Below are 22,329 nucleotides of genomic sequence, written 5' to 3'. Positions count from 1 at the left end.
ATGTACTGGTTATGTCCAAAGGCAGAATGATAGATGATTCTGTAAGTCCAGAGCTACAGTGCGTATTTGTCTTGTGCATCAAGGCTACACAGCTCCTTAAACCGCAAAGAATTGGAGGTGAGATCAAACAGCGTTAGAGCTGCTTAGTAGAATCAGGGAGAGTGAGAGGCGGGCGCGTGGAGGAGAGGGCTTGGGGGCGCAAGGCCTGCTGAGGTGTGCCATTTAAAGTCAGCGCCTCCAGTGGCACAGCTGAGCGCTTAGAGCGCAAACAAGACCCATGAAAAGAAAAACCAAATCTTCGAAGAAAAAACAAGACCTGGGAGTAGTAGGTTGTTACTGTTAACTTACATCCAGACTCTGATTTACCGGTCTTTTACAGCCAGCCAGCCAGCCACCGGAAAAGGGTATTCAGGCTTTGAATACTGCTCTGAACTGACCTTGAGGCACATTGAAGGGAAGTGTCACTGGAGGAAATCGCGGTTTATGTAGTGCTTTGAGATCCTCTAATGCGAAAGCAGGATAATTGTGAAGTGACTTTGTTTCATAGATGTCTACTTCGACACGAATTTCTAGTGAAAACTGAGTCACTTCCCCCTCAAATCTAACACTGTGGAGAGGTAAGTACAGAGCACAAGATGAAATAATATCTTGTCAGCATTTATTCATTGAACACATTTATACGGAGTGCTTATTCCATGCCAGGTACACAGCATCGTCTTACATGCAAAGCACATTATGTGCACCGTGATTCTCAGGTGTACTGGAAGTTAGGGAGAGGAACAGGAATTCTGGAAGTTTTCTGTCCTAGAGTTGCTCATGATCTTGCAGGGAGAAGAGATATAACAGATAAATGTGGTACAGTGTAACACGGGCTGTGGAAACAACATAAATATCTGTCTGGACTACAATGAATTAATATACTGGCATATTCCTACAATGAAATACTCTACAACAGTTAAAAATGAATGGATTGTTTTGAAAGCAATGTTGGATGAAAAAAACAAATTGCAAATGAAATGTGATATTAATGTAATGTTAATCTCTTTTAAAAAGCTCTGCAAACGCAAAAGTTGTTGGTACATAACTACATCGTAAAAGTATAAAAACATGTCAGGGAAGGATGCATGCCAATTTCGGGATGCAGGTTACCCCTGAGGGGAGAGGGATCCTTTAACCATAGGGGTTTTTGCTCTATGAGTAATGTTTATTTCCCTTAAAAAAAAAAAAAGAATTAGAAGGATGAGGGGACATAGAGAAATATGGGAAGGCTTTTCAACAGGACTATTCAAAAGACAATTCTCTCTGAATACATGAAAAGTACTGAAGCTTTTACACATTTTATATAATTTAAAAAATTTTAATTTTTATACAATTTTTAAAGGTTACTTTCCGTTTACAGTTATTACAAAATATTGGCTATATTCCCCATGTTGTACAATAGACATCTCTGAGCCTATCTTACACTCAATAGTTTTTACCTCCCACTCCCCCATCCCTATATTGTCCCCCTTCTATGGTAACTACTAGTTTTTTCTCTTTATCTGTGAGTCTGCTTTTTCGTTATATTCACTAGTTTGTTATATTTTTTTAGATTCCACATATGTGATGTCATACAGTATTTGTCGTTCTCTGACTTATTTCATTTAGCATAGTGCCCTCCAAGTCCATCCATGTTGCTGCAAATGGCAAAATTTTGTTCTTTTTGATGGCTAAGTAGTATTCCATTGTGTACATATACCACATCTTCTTAATCCACTCATCTGTTGATGGACACTTAGGTTGTTTCCATATCTTGGCTATTGTAAATAATGCTGCTCTGAACGTTGGGGTGCATGTATCTTTTCGAATTAGTGTTTTTTGTTTTTTTTATTTCAGATCTATACCCAGGTGTGGAATTGCTGGGTCATATGGAAGTTCAATTTTTAGTTTTTTGAGAAACCTCCATACTGTTTTCCATAGTGGCTGTACCAATTTACATTCCCATCAACAGTGTACAAGGGTTCCATTTTCTCCCCATCCTTGCCAACATTTGTTACTTCTGTTCTTTTTGATGATAGCCACTTTGACAGGTATGAGGTGATATCTCATGGTGTTGTTTTTTTGTTTTTTGTTTTTAATTTTGGTCCCTGATGAAGTTTTAACTCCCAGACTTTTAAAAAAATAATTAATTAGTTTGTTTATTTTTGGCTATATTGGGTCTTCATTACTGTGCACAGGCTTTCTCTAGTTGCAGTGAACAGGGGCTACTCTTTGTTGTGGTGTGTGGGCTTCTCACTGTGGTGGCTTCTCTTGTTGCAGAGCATGGGCTCTAGGTGCATGGGCATCAGTAGTTGTGGCATACGGGCTTAGTTGCGCCACGGCATGTGGGATCTTCCTGGACCAGGGCTCGAACCTGTGTCCCCTGCATTGGCAGGTGGATTCTTAACCACTGTGCCACCAGTGAAGTCCCTCTCATGGTTGTTTTGATTTGCATTCCTTGATAATTAGTGATGTTGAGCATCTTTTCATGTGCCTGTTGATCATCTGCATTTCCTCTTTGGAAAAATGTCTCTATTCAATGCTTCTGCCCATTTTTAAATTGGGTTGTTTGTTTTTTTGATGTTGAGTTGTATGACCTGTTTATATATGTTGGATATTAATCCCTTATTGGTCGTATCATTTGCAAATGTTGTCTCCCATTCAGTAGGTTGTCTTTTCGTTTTGTTAATGGTTTCCTTTGCTGTGCAAAAGCTTTTAAGTTTATTAGGTCCTGTTCGTTTATTTTTGCTTTTATTTTGTTTACTTTAGGAGACAGATCCAAAAAAATATTGCTGTGATTGTCAAAGGGTGTTCTGCCTATGTTTTCCTCTAGGAGTTTTATAGTATCTGGTCTTACATTTAGGTCTTTAATGCATTTTGAGTGTATTTTTGTATATGATATTAGAGAATATTCTAATTTCATTCTTTTACACGTACTGTAGCTGTCCAGTTTTCCCAGAACCACTTATTGAGCAGACTGCCTTTCCTCCGTTGTTTATTCTTCCTTCCTTTGTCATAGATTAATTGACCATAAGTGTGTGGGTGTATTTCTGGGCTTTTTATCCTGTTCCATTGATCTATGTGTCTGTTTTTGTCACAGTACCATGCTGATTTGATTACTGTAGCTTTGTAGTATAGTCTGAAGTCAGGGAGTGTGATTCCTCCAGCTCTGTTCTTCTTTCTTATGATTGTTTTGGCTATTCAGGGTCTTTTGTGTTTCCTTATTTTCAATCACTACAAGAAAAAACTGCAAAGAACACAAACACGTGGAGGCTAAACAATGTGCTACTAAACAACCAATGGATCACTGAAGTAATCAAAGGGGAAATAAAAAAATACCTAGAGACAAATGATGACAAAAACACAATGATCCAAAACCTATGGGACACAGCAAAAGCAGTTCTAAGAGGGAAGTTTATAGTGATAAAAGCTTACCTCAGGACACAAGAAAAATATCAAATAAACAACCTAACCTCACACCTAAAGAACTAGAGAAGGAAGAACAAACAAAACCCAAAGTTAGAAGAAGGAAAGAAATCATAAAGATCAGAGCAGAAAAAATGAAAGAGACTAAAAAAAAAAAAAAAATCAATGAAACTAAAGGCTGGTTCTTTGAAAAGATAAACAAAATTGATAAACCATTAGCCAGACTCATCAAGGAAAAAAAGGGAGAGGACCCAAATCAATAAAATCAGAAATGAAAAAGAAGTTACAACTGACACCACGGAAATACAAAGGATCATAAGAGACTACCACAAACAACTATATGCCAATAAAATGGACAATCTGGAAGAAATGGACAAATCCTTAGAAAGGTACAATCTTCCAAGACTGAACCAGGAAGAAATAGAAAATATTTTTTCTATTTTCCTCTATTTTATTACTTTTCTTCTATTTTATTACAGATCAATTACCAGTAATAAAATTGAATCAATAATTTTAAAACTCCCAATAAGCAAAAGTCCAGGACCATATGGCTTCACAAGTGAATTCTATCAAACATTTAATGAAGAGTTAACACCTACCCTTCTCAAACTATCTCAAAAAATTGCAGAGGAAGGAACACTTACAAACTCACTCTTTTTTCTTTAACTTCTAATTTTTTATTTTTTAACAACTTGATTCGAGTATAATTGCTTTACAATGGTGTGTTAGTTTCTGCTTTTAACAAAGTGAATCAGCTATACACATACATATATCCTCATATCTCCTCCCACTTGCATCCCTCCCACCCTCCCTACCCCACCCCTCTAGGTGGTCACAAAGCACCGAGCTGATCTCCCTGTGCTATGTGGCTGCTTCCCACTAGCTATCTATTTTACATTTGGTAGTGTATATATATCCATGCCACACTCTTACTTCGTTCCAGCTTACCCTTCCCCCTCCCTGTGTCCTCAAGACCATTCTCTACGTCTGTGTCTTTATTCCTGTCCTGCCCTAGGTTCTTCAGAACCTTTTTTTTTTTTAAGATTCCATATATATGTGTTAGCATATGGTATTTGTTTTTCTCTTTCTGACTTACTTCACTCTGTATGACAGACTCTAGGTCCATCCACCTCACTACAAATAACTCAATTTCGTTTCTTTTTATGGCTGAGTAATATTCCATTGTATATATGTGCCACATCTTCTTTATCCATTCATCTGTGGATGGACACTTAGGTTGCTTCCATGTCCTGGCTATTGTAAATAGAGCTGCAGTGAACATTGTGCTACATGACACTTTTTGAATTTTGGTTTTCTCAGGGTATATGCCCAATAGTGGGATTGCTGGGTTGTATGATAGTTCTATTTTTAGTTTTTTAAGGAACCTCCATACTGTTCTCCATAGTGTCTGTATCAATTTACGATCCCACCAACAGTACAAGATGTTTCCCTTTTCTTCACACCCTCTCCAGCATTTGTAGATTTTTTGATGATGGCCATTCAGAATGGTGTGAGGTGATACCTCACTGTAGTTTTGATCTGCATTTCTCTAATGATTAGTGATGTTGAGCATCCTTTCACGTGTTTGTTGGCAATCTGTATATCTTCTTTGGAGAAATGTCTATTTAGGTCTTCTGCCCAGTTTTGGACTGGTTTCTTTGTTTTTTTTGATATTGAGCTACATGAATTGCTTGTAAATTTTGGAGATTAATCCTTTGTCAGTTGCTTCATTTGCAAATATATTCTCCCATTCTGAGGGTGGTCTTTTCGTCTTGTTTATGGTTTCTTTTGCTGTGCAAAAGCTTTGAAGTTTCATTAGGTCCCATTTGTTTATTTTTGCTTTTATTTCCATTTCTCTAGGAGGTGAGTCAAAAAGGATCTTGCTGTGATTTATGTCATAGAGTGTTCTGCTTATGTTTTTCTCTAAGAGTTTTATAGTGTCTGGCCTTACATTTAGGTCTTTAATCCATTTTGAGTTTATTTTTTTGTATGGTGTTAGGGAGTGTTCTAATTTCATTCTTTTACATGTAGCTGTCCAGTTTTCCCAGCACCACTTTGAAGAGGCTGTCCTTTCTCCATTGTATATTCTTGCCTCCTTTATCAAAAATAAGGTGACCATAGGTACGTGGGTTTATCTCTGGGCTTTCTATCCGGTTCCATTGATCTATTTCTGTTTTTGTGCCAGTACCATAGTGTCTTGATTACTGTAGCTTTGTAGTATAGTCTGAAGTCCAGTAGCCTGACTCCTCCAGCTCTGTTTTTCTTTCTGAAGATTGCTTTGGCTATTTGGAGTCTTTTGTGTTTCCATACAAATTGTGAAATTTCTTGTTCTAGTTCTGTGAAAAATGCCTGTGGTAGTTTGATAGGGATTGCGTTGAATCTGTAGATTGCTTTGGGTAGTATAGTCATTTTCACAATGTTGATTCTTCCAATCCAAGAACGTGGTATATCTCTCTATCTGTTTGTATCATCTTTAATTTATTTCATCAGTGCCTTACAGTTTTCTGCATACAGGTCTTTTGTCTCCTCAGGTAGCAAACTCACTCTTTAAGGCCAGCATCACCCTGATATCAAACCAGACAAAGATATCACAAAAAAAGAAAATTACAGGCCAATATCACTGATGAACATAGATGCAAAAATCCTCAACAAAATACTAGCAAACTGAATCCAACAATACATTAAAAGGATCATACATCATGATCAAGTGAGATTTATCCCAGAGATGCAAGGATTTTTCAATATCCACAAATCAATCAATGTGATATACCACATTAACAAATAGAAGATTAAAAACTATATGATCATCTCAATAGATGCAGAAGAAACTTTTGATGAAATTCAGCATCCAGAAGGACGTCTGTCACTCCCTCTTGGGAGAGCACCAGGATCACAACTAACTGCTGGACAATCGTCGACAGAAGGACACTGGAACTCACCAAAAAAGATACCCCATGTCCAAGGACAAAGGAGAAGCCACAGTGAGATGGTAGGAGGGGTGCAATCACAGTAAAATCAAGTCCCATAACTGCTAGGTGGGTGACTCACAGACTGGAGAACACCTATACCACAGAAGTTCACCCACTGGAGTGAAGGTTCTGAGCCCCACGTCAGGCTTCCCAACCTGGGGGTCCAGCAATGGGAGGAGGAATTCCTAGAGAATCAGACTTTGAAGGCTACTGGGATTTGATTGCAGGACTTCGACAGAACTGGGGAAAACAGACTCCACTTTTGGAGGGCACACACAAAGTGGTGTGCACATCGGGACCCAGAGGAAGGAGACTCCCCAGGGGAGACTGAACCAGACCTACCTGCTAGAGTTGGGGGATCTCTTGCACAGGTGGGGGGTGGCTGTGGCCCACTGTGGGGACAAGGACACTGGCAGCAGAAGTTCTGGGAAGTACTCTTTGGTGTGAGACCTTCCAGAGTCCACCATTAGCTCCACCAAAGAGCCCAGGTAGGCTCCAGTGTTGGGTTGCCTCAGGCCAAACAACCAACAGGGAGGGAACCCAGCGCCACCTATTAGCAGTCAAGTGGATTAAAGTTTTACTGAGCTCCGCCCACCAGAGCAGCAGTCAGCTCTACCCACGACCAGTCCCTCCCATCAGGAAACTTGCATAAGCCTCTTAGATAGCTTCATCCACCAAAGGCAGACAGCAGAAGCAAGGAGAACTACAATCCTGCAGGCTGTGGAACAAAAACCACATTCACAGAAAGATAGACAAGATGAAAGGGCAGAGGGCTATGTACCAGATGAAGGAACAAGATAAAACCCCTGAAAAACAACTAAATGAAGTGGAGATAGGCAACTTTCCAGGAAAAGAATTCAGAATAATGGTAGTGACGATGATCCAGGACCTCGGAAAAAGAATGGAGGCAAAGATGGAGAAGATGCAAGAAATGTTTAACAAAGACCTAGAAGAATTAAGAACAAACAAACAAAGATGAACAATACAATAACTGAAATGAAAACTACACTGGAAGGAATCAATAGCAGAATAACTGAGGCAGAAGAACGGATAAGTGACCTGGAAGACAGAATGGTGGAATTCACTGCTGTGTAACAGACTAAAGAAGAAAGAATGAAAAGAAATGAAGACAGCCTAAGAGACCTCTGGGACAACATTAAATGCAACAACATTCGCATTATAGGGGTCCCAGAAGGAGAAGAGAGAGAGAAAGGACCAGAGAAAATATTTGAAGAGATTATAGTCAAAAACTTCCCTAACATGGGAAAGGAAATAGCCACCCAACTCCAGGAAGTGCAGAGAGTCTCATACAGGATAAACCCAAGGAGAAACACGCCGAGACACATAGTAATCAAATTGGCAAAAATTAGAGACAAAGAAAAATTATTAAAAGCAGCAAGGGAAAAATGACAAATAATATACAATGGAACTCCCATAAGGTTAACAGCTGATTTCTCAACAGAAACTCTACAAGTCAGAAGGGAGTGGCATGATATACTTAAAGTGATGAAAGGGAAGCACCTACAACGAAGATTACTCCACCCGGCAAGGATCTCATTCAGATTTGTTGGAGAAATCAAAAGCTTTACAGACAACCAAAAGCTAAGAGAATTCAGCACCATCAAACCAGCTCTACAACAAATGCTAAAGGAATTGAACTAGAACAAAAAATCTTAAAATTTGTATGGAGATACAAAAGACCCCAAATAGCCAAAGCAGTCTTGAGGGAAGAAAATGGAGCTCGAGGAATCAGACTCCCTGACTTCAGACAACACTATAAAGCTACAGTAATCAAGATAATATGGTACTGGCACTAAAACAGAAATGTAGATCAATGGAACAGGATAGAAAGCCCAGAGATAAACCCAGGCACCTATGGTTAACTAATCTATGACAAAGAGGCAAGTATATACAATGGAGAAAAGACAGTCTCTTCAATAAGTGGTGCTGGGAAAACTGGACAGCTACATGTAAAAGAATGAAAGTAGAACACTCCCTAACACCATACACAAAAATAAACTCAAAATGGATTAGAGACCTAAATGTAAGGCCAGACACTATAAAACTCTTAGAGGAAAACTTAGGAAGAACACTCTTTGATATAAATCACAGCAAGATCTTTTTTGATCTACCTCCTAGAATAATGGAAATAAAAACAAAAATAAACAAATGAGACCTAATGAAACTTCAAAGCTTTTACACAAAGGAAACCATAAACAAGACAAAAAGACCACCCTCAGAATAGGAGAAAATATTTGCAAATGAATCAGCGGACAAAGGATTAATCTCCAAAATATATAAACAGCTCATGCAGCTCAATATTAAAAAAACAAACAACCCAATCCCAAAATGGGCAGAAGACCTAAATAGACATTTCTCCAAGGAAGACATACCGATGGCCAAGAAGCACATGAGAAGCTGCTCAACATCACTAATTATTAGAGAAATGCAAATCAAAATTACAATGAGGTATCACCTCACACCTGTTAGAATGGGAATCATCAGAAAATCTACAAACAAGAAATGTTGGAGAGGGTGTGGAGAAAAGGGAACCCTCTTGCACTGTTGGTGGGAATGTAAATTGATACAGCCACTATGGAGAACAGTATGGAGGTTCCCTAAAAAGCTAAAAATAGTATTACCATATGACCCAGCAATCCCACTACTGGCCATATACCCAGAGAAAACCATAATTCAAAAAAACACATGCACCCCAATGTTCGTTGCAGCACTATTTACAATAGCCAGGTCATGAAAGCAACCTAAATGCCCATCAACAGATGAATGGATAAAGAAGATGTGGTACATATATACAATGGAATATTACTCAGCCATAAAAAGGAATGAAATTGGGTCATTTGTTGAGATGTGGATGGATCTAGAGACTGTCATACAGGGTGAAGTAAGTCAGAAAGAGAAAAATGAATATCATGTATTAACACATGTATGTGGAACCTAGAAAAACGGTACAGATGAACCAGTTTGCAGGGCAGAATTTGAGACACAGATGTGGAGAACAAACATACATGGGGAAAGCCACGGGGGTGTGGGGATGGTGGTGTGATGAATTGGCCGATTGGGATTGACATGTATACAGTGATGTGTATAAAATTGTTGACTAATAAGAACCTGCTGTATAAAAATATATGTATATATTATTCAAGTCAAAAAAAAAAAAAAACTAAGCTGAGTGAAAGAAACCAGGCAAAAGCAAAGAGTTCATGCTGTATAATCCCATTTATATAAAATTCTAGAAAAAGCAAACTATCATATAGTGACAAAAAAAAAAAATCAGCATCCATTTATGATAAAAACTCTCCACAAAGCAGGAATAGAGGGAATACACCTCAACATAATAACAGCCATATATGACAAAGCCACAACTAGCATTATACTCAATGGTGAAAAGTTGAAAGCATTTCCTTTAAGATCAGGAACAAGACAAGTAAGTCCACTCTCACCACTCTTATTCAATGTAGGTTTGGAAGTCCTAGCCACAGCAATCAAAGAAGAAAAAGAAATAAAAGGAATCCAAATTGGAAAGGATGAAGTAAAACTGTTACTGTTTGCAGATGACATGATACTATACATAGAAAATCTTAAAGACACCACCAGAAAACTACTAGAGCTCATCAATGAATTCAGTAAAATTGCAGGATAGAAAATTAATATACAGAACTCTGTTGCATTTCTATACACTAACAAAGATATATCGGAAAGAGAAATTAAGGAAAATTCTGTTTACCATCGCATCAAAAAGAATAAAATACCTAGGAATAAACCTCCCTAAGGAGGCAAAAGACCTGTACTCTGAAAACTATAAGATGCTGATGAAAGAAATTGAAGAATGCACAAACAGATGGAAAGATATACCATGTTCTTGGATTGGAAGAATCATGTTGTTAAAATGCCCATACTACCGAAGGCAATCTACGATTCAGTGCAATCCATATCAAAATACCAATGGCTGGGCTTCCCTGGTGGTGCAGTGGTTGAGAGTCCGCCTGCCGATGCAGGGGACACGGGTTTGTGCCCCGGTCCGGGAAGATCCCACATGCCGCGGAGCGGCTGTGCCCGTAAGCCATGGCCGCTGAGCCTGCTCGTCTGGAGCCTGTTGCTCCGCAACGAGAGAGGCCACAACAGTGAGAGGCCCGCGTACCGCAAAAAACAAAAACAAAACAACAAAAAAAAATGGTATTTTTCACAGAACTAGAACAAATAATTTTAAAATTTGTACACTTTTTATATAATTTTAAATTTACATATAGGAAAATTCACTTTTTGGGGGGTTATAAAATTCTATGAGGTTTACAAATGCATACAGTCCTGTAATCACCATTACTAGTAGGAAACAGAACACTTTCATCACCCCACTCCCCAAATTCCTTTGTGCTATCTTTTGCTTTTGTAGTCAACCTTTGCCCTTTGTAGTCAACTCCCTCATAAATTTAAACTCTGGAAACTACTGATGTGTTCTCCATCCCTATGGTTTTGCCTTTTCCAGAGCAGCATATAAATGGAATCATACAGTAGGTAGCTTTTGTGTGTGTGTTCCTGGCTTTTTTCACTTAGCATAGTGAATTTGATCTTCATCTATGTTGTTGGGTGTATCAAAAGTTTATTCCTTTTGACTGCTAAGCAGTATTTCATTGGACATACTACATTCATTGGACATAACACATTCATGTGGACATGCTATAGATTGTTTATCCTTCTACCAGTTGAAGGCTGTTTGAGTCGTTTTGGTGTATTGTTTCTTGATTCCAGGGACTGGAACCACAGTTGTCCAGGGTGTTGTCACGTATCATGTGGATTGTTTGTAAATGGTTGTTGTATTATATTGGTAAAGGTGTTCAGTTATTTGCCCCCAGAGGCTAAATGTGTAACCTGATGTTAAATACTGTGTGGCATTAAACTAGATAAAACCTACTTAGCTAAATGTATAGGAGAACACACACATTCACAGTCATTTGGGAGTTGCCCTTCAACTAATTTAGTTTTAGTGACTGCAATAGTAGAGACTAACTAGAGGTGCCGATGATCAGCATGTGTGAATTTACATGTGAGTAGCCGATTACCCAGATTTCTAACTCTTTGAGCATCTATGTACTTCTGAGTATAGAACTATGACTTGTTTCTAAATATTTCCTCCATCCTTGTTGAAAGATTGCTCTTAGCTCTGTGAGGTCCAGGTGAGCTTTACTGGCAGGCTGAATTCCCACATATTGGATACAGGATGACTACTTGACACCACCAGTCTAGGGGTTCTAAACACTTGTGAGGATTCAGTCATTCCAGATCCGGATCTACACTGTCAACCCTCAAGTGTTTAGTTTCTTCTTGTTCGTCTCTTGCTGGTATCGTGAAAAGCTGACAGCTGGACTGTACAAAATAGGTGCTGAGTTCAGGCACAGTGTGTGAGCCTGTGGGCAGATAGGCATATCTTAATGCATGCCTCAGAATTCCACAGTCAAATATCAATTGTTTGTGAATTACCTACGTAAAGCCTTATTTATTTATTTAAAAAATTTCTAGCCCTCTCATGGCTATTTGAAAGCTGTCCTGTCAAGGGCAGCCGTGGCAGTAATAAGATGGGAAGGAGAGTGGTAAACAAACGTTCAGAGATTGACTGCTTTCTGGGTGTGGTGTAGAGCAGAGAAGAGGACAATCTCAGCTGTAAAAAGTGATAACAGCATTGCGATCGAAGGATCGAAGGAGTGCTGTTTCTACCCCTAGTTCTCTTGCTAAAGCAAGCTGTTTTTCCAACTTAAAATTGTATCTAGTTGCTACCTATGAGACTTCGCATGTCATTTTTAGTTTCAGTTCTCATAATCAGCATCACCGTCTGGCAAATGCCTCTAGAAACAAAAGTTCCATTTATGTAGTCAAACAAAAGAAATATTTAGTAAAGTAAGCACTCGGAATTTACTTTGGATAAATTCTTAAGTAAAGGTTATAGAGGTTATAAATCAAGGGGTGAAGATGCCACATTTTAGCTTTGTTAAGGCCCTGTGATACCTTGGGAAAAAGCATTTGTACCACAATTTTCTTATAAAAGGGCAAAAAAGTAAACATGTTACTCTTTATGCTTTTAAGATCCCCCCAGCAAGAAGCACTTTATGAGCCATAGACTTTGCTGTTACAGATTTCTTTCGTGAATCATCCCAAATTGCATTGGTGGAGGTACCTACCATCTACATTTTCCTGCTTAAGTTAATTATAATACACCAAAGCTTCATGTTTTCTAGTGCACTTTGAAGATTTTGAGAAAGTGTCCATTTTCCCTAAATAAGCTAATTTGCAGCCATTTATTCAAATAAGATAATTTAGAAGCATGCACTCATGCCTTTTGTCATCACTGCTGCAATTGTATTTAGTAAACATGTCCAAGCTACGAGGTACTGGCCTGTGAAGGTTACCACTCCAGTGACTTACAGTAGTTTTCCCGTTAAGGGAAGATCGTCTTCATGCTTTGTGCTACAAATAAATTGGTGCTGCCTTAGTACCAAGACTGTGGTATCTAGTGAAAATGAAGCTCCTGATGGTAAAAAGAGAAAAGAAACACCTTTGAAATGACGACCAATTCTATGATTGTGGATTAAGCCAGTAAAGCTTTTTCTCTTCCAGGTCCTGTCTTTTAAAATGAGATTCTATTTAAGAGTGTTACAGTAGTATAATATAAATCAGTGGCTCTGGCTTTTTAAACTTTGGTTCTCTCTCCTGTAAAGCAGCATAAGTGAGTGCCTTATCATAACGTTGGAATAATGACATCTCAAGGCCTGTGTGCTGCATTCACAAGCAAGGAAAGTCCCAGAACAGGGTTGACTCAGCAGTACCTGACCAGGCTGCTTAATGCACCAATGAATACCGTTGCCCCTAGGAATTAAATACAGAGGTGCCTGGAGCTTGTGTAAAGTTCTCTGTGCTATTTGAAAAAGGAACTCTGAGAAAAGATAGGCTGATTTTTAATTTTAATGTTTTACTCACCGGTTTAAGTACATTTATAGTTTGCTTTGCAAAATGTCAACAGACATTCCAAGTGGATAACATTTTAAAAAGATTGAATTTCCTGTATTTACTCTAATATCATCTCAAAAATATGGTCATCAATGCCTACAGGTTCATTGGTTAAGACAACCCATTCAAATGATTATTACAAAAATCCAACAATACTTTTTGTCATTTTCCACACTGTCGCAAATTCTCATTGAATAGAATTCCAGCAAGAGAGATCTAAAGATTTCATTCCAGTTCTGATGCATTTAGGAAGGGCTCCAAATGGAATTCAGATTACAAGGTGGCCGAAGGACACTCTGAGAAGGAATTATCTGTTACCTAATGGTATTAATGTTCATTTTGTATTACAAATAACATTATACATTTGTATATTATACACTCAACAATCGACAAAATACTTTCCCATAAGTTATCTCGTTTCATGTAAGTTATTTCACAGCAACTTCATAAGATAGGTTGGCGATGACAGTTATTCTTATTTTATAGGAAAGGATACTGAGGTTCAGAAATATTGAAAATAGATCACTTTTTTATGGAGTGCTTTCTTTGTGTGAGGCAGTCTTCTAAGAACTTCACGTTTTAATTCATTTGATCTAGATAGCAGCTGCAGGAAGTAGAAATTATTATTGTCGTTTCATTTTACAGATTGAACCACAGAGGTGCAGAGAGGTTAAGTAACCTCTGAAGCTACACAGTGAGTAAGTAGTGGAGTCAGATGAGAACTCATCTAGTCTAGTTCTAGACACAAGTGCTTAACCATCTCACCTCTCTGCCTAGCCAAGCTTTTGCAACTTGTCCCAGGAAACTTGGCCACTAGGTGTTGGATCCTTCATGGGTCTTCTCACTCCCATCAAAGTGCTTTTCCAGTTTGCATTTGGTTGTACCTTACCTCATTATCTTTTGCTTTATAACACACTACATTTTACTTACTACCTTATGGACTTCTCATTTTCCCTGACTGGAATGTGAGCTTCCTTAGTGCAGGGAGAAGAAACTGATTCCTTTTCTTATTCCCTACCTTGTCTGGAACTTCTAAGTTAAGAGGGAGCCAGTTAAAATGTATTGAATTGAATCAAAGTTATGGAACTCCTTGAACATTTTAGGCCTAAAAAGTTACGAGTGGAATTTTGGTGACGTGAAAGTAATTGACAATGGGAAGGGGACAGTGATTAAACCAGGGAAAAAGGGAAAGTGTTGATATGATAGGAAGACATGAGATAGTAACAGTGTTTATACAGCCCTTACTATGGGCCTGACACTTTTCACGTATCGGCCCATCTAATCCTTAGAACATTCTATTCTTATTATTGTTTTATGAATGGGAAGACTGAGGCACGGAGGTTGTATGACCAACCCATAAATACATGTGTCTGGGGGTGCGTTTGTATGTAAATGAGGGAGAAGGAAAGCAGTAGAGATTGTTTGGCCTCCCGGTCTCCAACACCAACAGCTCCCAAAGGTTTTCTGGGGAATATTTATTTGATTTCCTCAGGTATTTCCTATCCTAGATGCCCTGGCCTACTGACTTTTTCTCCTCCTGTCCAGTCTCTATCTGGCACCACAATTATCTTTCTAAAATATGCATCTGATTCTTCTCTCCCTTACTTACAGGTTCTATGGCCTTCTGCATGACAGCCCTCTTTTACATTTTCATCATCATTTCTGCCTCCTTCTCCAGACTTTTTATTACCATTGTATTTTTAAATGCTCTTTTGTCCCTGGATGGACCATGTACTTGATTGAATGTTCTTGTGACTTTACCCACGTTGTCCTCTCTACCTGGAATACTATTCCCTTACTTTTTACCTGTAGAATTACACTCATCCTATAGGGTAAAATTCAAATGTATTTTCTGATGAAGCCTTTTAATCCTAGAATTAATATATCACTAGAATTAATATATCACTCCATTAAGATATACTTTAATTTAATAAAAAATAATAATAGCTAACACCTACTGAATTCTCAAGTGCTACAATTTTATTATTGATGAAGAAAAACAAGAATCAGAGGCTCTGTATAACTTGCCTAAGATCACTTGGGTAGTAAGTTTTCAGACAGATGTGTCTGAGCCCCAAACCCATGAACTTAACCACTTTGCTTTGCTCCATTGATAGCACATATCAGTTGCATGTTTATGTATCTCTTTCTTTTCATTAACATGAACCCCAGAAAAGTGGTTTTTTGCTTTGTATCCTTTCTGCCTAGCACAGTGTCTGTAATAGAGAAAGAGCTCTGTGCACACAGTTAAAGACTGAATGGATATTGCACGTTTCCTAGGCCTTGGGCTACATTTCCCTCACCTGGCCCATCATATCCCACTCCACAGGTCTGGATCATGCTACGTCACTGTGCTCCCATGTTACTTCTAAAGTGGCTCTTCACAGAATTGACCATCTTGACAGCTGTTGCCTGTGAGAGTCTTTATTTAACATCCTTGGTAGGTATGGCCAGAAAATAATGGTATAGGTAGGATTTGCTCTCTAACACTTGGGTTGCAGGAACTGTTGTTCTGTTATATATTTCTGAGTTGAGTTGGAATTGGCTTGCATCTGATCTTTTTGATAGGCATAAACATCAATATTGTACCCTTGGAGCACCTCTTCCCCTCTTCTGGTTTATCCAAGAGTTCTTTGGGTTTACAGAGTCTCCAAAGAAGATACCTGGCCACTCTGGGCCCAGAACCTCTGGGACCAAGGCGGCATTGCTTCCTGTCACCACACTGTGCTCCACAAAGCTCTGAGCTAGGACCATCCTTTGAATAAGGGGATTTTCCCCAGGATTCTGATCTTGGTGCCTATCCTTTGAGTTCATGCACCATCCAAGGACCCCCTGTAGATGTGCTCCCCATTCTCCCCCCTCCCCCACTGTATTCTCCATCTCAGAATCCACTGTCCCACATTCAACCTCTGAGGATTCACCCCCAGGTACCAGCAGTCTTCCCTTTCCCTGGCCCCAAACAAAGGATCTATTCCCCTCCTTTCTCTGACAATAGAGCTAATTTGTTAATAGAACAGTCCAGACCATAAAAATGCAAATGTCTGTTTAGATTTGGGAAATCTCATGGTATGTTCTTGCTAAAGAGGCAACAGCAAAACACCACGTAAGATTTTCATCAGTTCATCCTGTTAATCAGTTAGTTTTCAGTGGGGCGCCCAGTTTAAAACACAAAAAAGCCAGAACTTACGCATAAGTGAGAGTTGCCCTTTTTAAAGGAGTCACTTGCTGTACGTTTTTACAATTATGCTGCCATCATTCAAATATTAAAAAAATAATTCTTCTTCTGGTTTTCAGAGCCTGCAGCCCAATCTTTTTACTCCCAAAGAGAGCAAATGTTTATATTTGAAAATGGTTTTGATTTTGGAAAGAGCCCAAAGTTATTTGGCTTGGTTTTATGAATAAAATCAGTGTGAAAAGTTGCCTTTGGTCCCAAAGAAGGTGAAACTATAAAGTAATGACACTGATTTTGTGAGTCTTACCAAATTCCAAAAGGAATTTCCAAATACAGTGTGAAGAATGGAATATCAGGGAAATAAGTATGTGGTTTTCAAATGTAACTATGGTAAGAATGACACAAATCTGAATACAAATACAAATATTCTGGTATATTTGTGATTAACTATTCTCATTACTGTCTCTGAAGGTACAGCTTGCACATTATGTCCAAAATTCTTGCTGAAAACATCTCTCAGTAGACTGGTGCTTCTCAAATTCAATGTGGACATGAATTCTCTAAGGTTAAAATGCAGATTCAAGAGCTCTGGCTGGGGCCTGGGACTAAGCATTTCTAAGCAGTTCCCATGTGGTGATCCAGGGACCTTTCTCTGAGTATCACTGCCCTAGACTCTCTAAACATCCCTGGTAAGCCAGTTAAATCTTGGTTTTCATGGATATTGCTACTCACATTAAGCTACAATGTGTTGGTTTGTTCCTTAGCAAAATATTTGTTTGTGTTCATGTACTTGTGCACTTTGCCTCAGAACAGAGCATTTTCTGTGTACTTTTTCAGTGAAGAAGCAGCAATGACCCTGTGCCATTTTCTTAGATTGGATGTTTTCTTTACCAAAACGTAATAGAAGTTTTTATGGAAAAAAGTAATTTAAATGTTTAACCTCACTAATTATTACATGGCAGATATTATCACATGAGAAAAAGCAAGGTCCATTTTGATATATTTAAAGCTGTTATTTCTGATTTGACAATTTTTGAAATTGATGCTACAAAATTTCTCTTTCTAGCTAGCTAAAAACAAAATCCTATTTCACAGCTAAAATGTAAACAGCTAAGACGTAATTGGGGGACTAAATTTCCCAGCTACAAAAACACAGCTGTGAAACATAACTTTGGAGTTTAATAAAGCCAAATAGCTTTGCATGCTAATAATGGATATTACAAATAAAGATGAGAATGACTTTGTTAGGCTATTTCAGTGTTTAGATACTTTCACTAATGTTACCTGTTTAACTGAGAATGTTCTCAAGTTACCTACCATATACACACCTACTGAATGCCTGCTATGTGTATTTCGCTAGGAACTAGTGATAACAGAGATGAATGTGACATTAAGTCATTCTTCAAGGGGTTATTTTTTATTACATAATATATCCTGTGTCAAGTAATTTTTTTGGTTAATGTTTTTCAGATTATAAATGCAGATTGGAAAAATATTAGAAAATACAGAAAAAATTACAAAAGTAAAATATATGTTATTAAAGATCCAACCACTGTTAATATTTTTATCTTGTATTTTAAATTTCCATTGACTTAATTCCAAGTATTATTATTTCTCACATCTTGATGTACTTTATCACTATTATTATTTTATTTATTTATTTATTTATTTTTTTGCGGTACGCGGGCCTCTCACTGCTGTGGCCTCTCCCGTTGCGGAGCACAGGCTCCGGACGCGCAGGCTCAGCGGCCATGGCTCACGGGCCCAGCCGCTCTGCGGCACGCAGGATCCTCCCGGACCAGGGCACGAACCCGCGTCCCCTGCATCGGCAGGTGGACTCCTAACCACTGCACCACCAGGGAAGCCCTATTATTATTTTTTAACTGTGGAAGTAACTCTTATTGGCCAGTGTCAAGGTAAATTTCAGTTGAATTTTTACACCTGTGTTGGCCTGAGCTGAATTTTGGAAACCCATAACTGTATACATGATGTGTATATGTTTGTGTGTGTATGTTTGTGTGTGTATTGTGGGGATTGGGGGTTTTCTCTGGGATCAGCTCTTAATATTTGAAGGGCCCTTTAGACTGGAGTAAGGAGAAATAGCTGGAATTCCATCTAACTCTGTAGGTATTTGTAGGCCAAAGAACCTTTATGATATAACTGATAGCACTTATATCCCCAGAGTTACTCACGTGCACATTGTGTTTTGCTTTCTCAATTTTGTAATAAATTTTTTGGATTATGATAATTTTGGATTAGAGTAAGTGTTTCTTGCTAAAATCTGTTGCACATTTTTATCATCTGTAAAATAAGGTACGTGAACTAAGTATTCTCAATTTTCTTGAATTCTTGAGTTTTGAAATTTTGTTGCTGTTTTCTTTATTAATATCTTGCATGTAAATAGATCTATCCTGATAAATACCTTTATATACCTTTGATAATAATCTTTGAATCAATATAAACCTAAAGTCTTATTGAAAATCTACAGTTTAGAATGAGAATCTATAACAGAGCTTGGTAAATGACTGCCTGCAGGCTAAATGTGGCCCACTGTCTATTTTTGTAAATAAAGTTTTATTAGAACACAGTCACATCTATTAATTTATGTATTGTATACAGCTGCTTTCAAGCATCAGTAATAGAGTTGAGTAGTTGTGACAGAGATAGTTTAGATAGCATTTAATAGCTAAACTGTCAAAGGAAAGGTTTGTTGACCCCTGATCTAGGTTAATAATGTTTTGAATCAATAATCATGCTTTTCTTCAGGTACTTCGAGTGAGTATGAATAAGTATATCATAGTTTTGATAATGGGAGGTAGGGATATGGAAGCTAGCCTGAGTCACATAAACCAGCTTCTTTTTTTTTTTTTCAGGATTATACCTAAATAGAGTTTACTTGGGCTTGATTTCCAGAGGTTAGCTAGATCTGCATCAGGTAAATGTCACATCTGCTGTCATGAGAGAAACTAGGTTGTCAGTGTGACACTCTTTGAGCCTGGAAAGATTCATCTTGAATGACTCAGGTAGGAGCATTTTCTTTTCTTTTTTTAAACACTTATTTATTATTTACTTATTTATTTATTTTTGGCTGTGTCGGGTCTTATTTGCTGCATGCGGGCTCTACATTGTGGCATGCAGGCTTCTTTCTAGCTGTGGTGTGCAGGTTTTCTCTCTCTAGTTGTGGTGCACAGGCTCCAGGGCGCGTGGGCTCTAGTTGTGGCATGTGGGTTCCAGAGCACATGGGCTCTGTAGTTTGCTGCATGCAGGCTCTCTAATTGAGGCACATGGGTAGTTGTGGCGTGGGCTTAGTTGCCCTGCGGCATGTGGGATCTTAGTTCCCTGACCAGGGATTGAACCCACGTCTCCTGCACGTCTCCAAGGAATTTTTGGAAGGAAAATTCCTTACCACTGGACCACCAGGGAAGTCCCCAGGTAGGAGCATTTTCAATTAATGTGGAGACCTTCCAGTAAAAACCAGGCCAGAAAAGCCATGAGCTTTTACCATCATAAGGTTAAAGGTGTTATTTCACAAGGAATAAGGGTCAAAGGCAAGGCAATAGTTAATATGCACATTCCTTATGAAGAATAGAGAGGGCCTTGCTCAAGGAGACCACACCATGGAGTCTTTGGAAGAAAATGAACCCTCTCTGTGAGAAGGGGTGTAAACCTTCAAGTATTTAGGAAGGAAGTGAGTTACGACATTATGGTTGAAGAATGTCCTAACTGACCTTGAAATACCCACCCTTTCCATAGACCACTGACTCAGAGGAAGATTAAGCAGAGACAAACATCTCTGAATTCTCCAAAAAATCTAAGATGGCAGAGTCTGCAAAACAGAAGATGAGACCAGGCTGAGGATTTAGGTCTCCTGAGAGGAAGAGCTACATGTCCTGTGTGGAGAGGGCCTAAAAAGAAGGTGGCTGAAGGAAACCCAAAGATGCTTGGGAGAAAGGTGAGAGAATAGGAGGGAGAGTGTCCACAGGAACATCCTCCAAAGGCCTAAATAGGGAGATGTTGCTCTACTCAGGTGCTACAAAAGGTCTAGATAAGTGTAGACTTTAATGACCTTGAAGTTTGGGATCCTGCGCTGCTCTGGGACACCCCTTAAGCCTTTGGTAAAAGAATGCTGAAATGTCCATCACAGTCTAGTTTGTGTCATTCTGGTGAAAGGGTTCTGGAATGAATATCAGTCTGAATCTGAGTGAGTACCAGTCTGCCCATTTCTAGACCACCAGCAAGGGCTACCCAGCCTGAGCAATCCTGTGGCCCCCTTCCTCTGATTTTTCCCCTGGGTGGAAGTTAGACTCATCCTCTACTGGACAGAAAGGAGACTCCTGCTTTCTGTTCTGGAGAACCTTAAAACTGTTAACTTGATGGGAAATGATTAGGCATTTGAGATGATTGGAACTCGACTGAGGTTTCCTTTTTGAAGTAAACAAAATATTTTTAAAATTATTGAAAATAATTTTCAAGAGAAATGAAAGCATCTTGGGACTTCCCTGGCAGTCCAGTGGTTAAGACTACACACTTCCAATGCAGGGGGTGCAGTTTCAATCCCTGGCTGGGGAACTAAGATCTCACATGTTGTGAGGTGTGACCAAAAAATAAATAAATTTTAAAAATTAAAAAAAAATTTAAATTTTTTTAAAAATTAAAAAAAGACAAATCAAAGCATCTTATAGCAGCAACAAATAGAAAAAATTAACTTTTCTTTTTATTTATTCCTTTAGCCTTTTTCTGGTCATCATGGCATTAATTACTCTGATACTATAAAGGAGAAGAGAAATGTACCAAATGCTTTTCAGCTAGAAAATATTTTAAAATTACTTTTTGGGATTTCCCTGGTGGCACAGTGGTTAAGAATCTGCCTGCCGATGCAACAGACACGGGCTCTAGCCTTGGTCCGGGAAGATCCCACATGCCACAGAGCAACTAAGCCCGTGTGCCACAACTATTGAGCCTGTGCTCTAGAGCCCGTAAGCCACAACTACTGAGCCCACGTGCCACAACTACTGAAGCCTGCACCTAGAGCCCGTGCTCTGCAACAAGAGCAGCCACTGCAATGAGAAACCCATGCACCACAACGAAGAGTAGCCCCTGCTCACTGCAAGTAGAGAAAGCTCACATGCAGCAATGAAGACCCAACACAGCCAAAAATAAATAAATAAATAAAATTTTAAAAAATTACTTTCTGAGGTTCAGATGATTTAGGGGAGAGGTAAAAGCTGCAGTTTATTCAGGTACCTGGATTGCATTTTTCTTTTGGACCTCTCCCTGCCAGCTGGGCCAATGTAACTAAGGTGACAGCCTAAATGTAGGCACACACTACACACTGGTAGGATCTATACACTAGACAACATTATATTGAAACATCTATGAGAATTATCCCAGATAATAATGGCTTCTGGGGAAAGGTTGATAAGTCACTGACATGTTTTTATGTTTAGGTAGAAGTTGACACTCAATTAACTGATCAATTAAAAAATTGATTTAATGGAAATTAGTCAAACAAATATAATAAGATAAGTTATTAAGAAAGTATTAGGCTGAACCACATGAATTTGTTGATATTTAGACATCTTGAAATAAGAAAATGGCAGTTCTGTATGTTTCAAGCTCATATATGGATGGTCTCTTGAACTTCCTGTTTTTTTCTTTTAATGTATTCTATTGAAGTTTTCCCAAGAGAAAAATGGTGTTTCTTTATCCATTCCTGGAAGAAGAATC

The 22,329-nt window shown here is 38.6% G+C and overlaps 1 long non-coding RNA gene across 1 annotated transcript; it reads left to right on the top strand.

Annotated features, from left to right (window-relative positions):
- The first annotated feature begins 15,632 nt into the window (after window positions 1–15,632).
- LOC109549017 (uncharacterized) lies at window positions 15,633–21,747 on the top strand. The gene is made up of 3 exons (XR_002175162.3): window positions 15,633–19,625; window positions 20,356–20,554; window positions 21,333–21,747. It is a non-coding gene; the product is annotated as an uncharacterized lncRNA (long non-coding RNA).
- Window positions 21,748–22,329: the final 582 nt, after the last annotated feature.

Source organism: Tursiops truncatus, chromosome 3 (assembly GCF_011762595.2).
Source record: "Tursiops truncatus isolate mTurTru1 chromosome 3, mTurTru1.mat.Y, whole genome shotgun sequence".
In the NCBI taxonomy this organism is placed as follows: Eukaryota; Metazoa; Chordata; class Mammalia; order Artiodactyla; family Delphinidae; genus Tursiops; species Tursiops truncatus.
This window is presented reverse-complemented; position numbering and strand designations above follow the sequence as displayed.